Genomic DNA, 2,812 nt, shown 5'->3' with positions numbered 1-2,812 from the left:
AGTTCATTGGGCAAATGAAATCTCTATCTATCTGGTTAAAACTGTTGAAGCCCATTTCAAATTAGGAAGTTCCTGGATTGGACCGTTTTAATTTTCAAAGGCTTCCAGCTTGACCTACAAGCTAGGTGGGATCAGCTTTGAGGCATTGGCAAACTCTTTGCACTACTTACCAAAAATTAGAAAATAAACAAAAAGAAAAAAAAAGAAAAAAAGAAATTATTACACGACATTGAACTAGTGACCTCTACTTCATGAGATGTAATCCCAGTCGATTGAGCTACCTATTGAGAACAAAATTGTTTAGCTAATTGAGTTTAAGTAAATTTGGGTATTTAAATTTGTGTAACATTTTATCTAAAGATCTTACATTTTCACATTTCACTTATATTTACTTTGAGTTGTTAATGGGTGATTCCCTCAGTAAGTTACCAATTAACTGAATTAGAAGAATTGTTAATAGCCTTACCAAAATGGTTCTGTCCAGTTTTAGAGGCGTTACACATGTCAATTGGTATCAAAGTCTAAGAATGGAAGAAAGAATGGAGCAAATGGGTCATACCGTAAAGTCATTGACGGAAGGGCAGCAATAAATGTAATACTCCTCCATAAATTAATTAACCGGTAACGTAATACCTTGAAATAATAATAAATATTTAATCAAACTCGGTCAAGTTTTATAGAAAAACAAGACTCATACTTTAAAAATGCCCTAAAAACAACTTTTTCGAAAAGAAAATCTCAAAACAATTTAAATACTTTTCACCCTGGTCGAACGTACAAAGTTCACCTAGAACATTTGCAGTAAACGATAGACTCAAACATTCCATGATTCTTTGAAACGTTCAAGTAAAACCCAACAACCGTTGATAAAATAATATATTGAAAGTTTGAAGGTAGTACATTGAACGTTCGATATTACCTGAAAAGCAAATTTAACCTATTAGCTACATCATTCAATCTTATCTACTCCACCCACTCCTATAAATACACTCTATACGCCCTTTAGACCTCATTCATCACTCATGCACCCATCCACCCAAATTATAGAGAGAGAAGGATATTCTAGAGAAATAAGAAGGTGATTTTGGTGTTGTTCTATCTTCATTAAGGTAAACCTTGGACCTTACTCGTTTTTCATGTAGCTTAATATTTTTCCATGTGAATTAACATGATTTTTACAAGTCTTAAGCATATCGTGAGAGCTTTATAAATTTATCTCTCTTAAAGTAAATAGTTTTCAAAAATTTATGAACTTACTCTTGTTTTCTAATGTTTATTATGTTGATATATTTTAGAGTTAAATACCTTTTGCTCCTTTGTGGTTTTACGACTTTATTTTTACCCACTTGAGTTTGAATTCATATCACTAATGGTACTCCACTTGTTGATTCAAAAGGAGTTAGCACTCCTGACCAACTTTCGTCAAAAAAACTAACGGAAGTCTATGCCAGCCCAATAAAAAGCTGACAGGTGACAAATAGTAGTATTAAAAATTAAAATAAAACAATTAACAACTAAAAAAATAATAAAATTAAAAAATGAAATAAAAAAAGAAGAAGCAAGAAGCCAAAATGGGTGGCTCCAAAATGGCCAGCTAGGGGGTGGCCGAACCACTCCCAAGGACCCTTGGGAGCGGTTTCGGCCACCCCCTATGGCCGGTCTGGGGTGGTCGAACCACCCTATGGCCCTTGGGGGGTGGTTCCCCCCCCCCCCCAGCGGATGCCAAAAAAAACAAACAAACAAACAAACAACAAAGTTAGGATTTGGTTTTTCATGGTGGCCAGACCACCACAAGGGCTTGGGGGTCGTTCGGCCACTCCCTTGTTGGTCATGGGATGGCCGGGCACCCTATTCTTTTTTTTTTTTTTTCTTTTTTTTAATTGTTTTACTTTTTTTTAGTTATTAGTTATTAGTTATTTTACATTTTTTTTAAAAAAATTTTAATACTACTCCTTGCCACGTGTCAGCTTTTTATTGGGTTGATCTAGACTTTTGTCAGTTTTTTGGACAGAAGTTGGACGAGAGTGCTAACTTTGTTTTAATCAATAAGTATGGTATCATTTGTGATACGAATTGAAACTCAGGTGGGTAAAAATAAAGTCGTTAAACCATAGGGGGCAAAATGTATTTAACCTTATAATTTAACATGTTTTTATTAAGTTATTAGAAGCTTTAGTTAAGATTTGTTATATAATGGCTAGAAGTTTTGAACTTTTCATGCATTCTGGTACCTATCAAACGTTCCATGACATTTGGTCGAATATTTGACCCTTGCTGACTAAACGTTCAATGTCAAGACTGGGTGTTCGATAGTGCCCATAATTGATGATTAGGGTTTTTAATGATGGTTTAGTGTGTCTGTTTCATGATTTGGGTTTTCACATATATGGGAGAGACTCTCAAGATATTGTTTATAATATTAGAGTATGTATTGTAGTAGCGAGAATTTGAGAAGTCCGAGATTATTGGTGAGCACACAAGGTAAGTAAATACTTACAAAACAACTTTAATAACAACATTAAGGACAATATAAGTTTTAGGTTGAGGGGAGAAACATTTTCTTTGATGTTTATTTTTATTATTTTTTTTTTCGTGTTATTTGTTGTTTTCATGTTGTTTTGTTTATTTTATGTTTAAAAAAAAAAAAAAAGTTTTGATTCCTTAGCATGAGTTTTATATTTGAAGTTCACTATATGACCCCTGCTAAAGAATTTCATTGCTTTTATGCTCAATTTATTGCACATGCATAATGAATGCCAAATATTGCATATTTGAGTCTCTTAATTTATATTTGTTAATCTTTTAACTGTGT

The sequence above is a fragment of the Corylus avellana genome, chromosome ca5, assembly GCF_901000735.1.
Source record: "Corylus avellana chromosome ca5, CavTom2PMs-1.0".
In the NCBI taxonomy this organism is placed as follows: Eukaryota; Viridiplantae; Streptophyta; class Magnoliopsida; order Fagales; family Betulaceae; genus Corylus; species Corylus avellana.
This window is presented reverse-complemented; position numbering follows the sequence as displayed.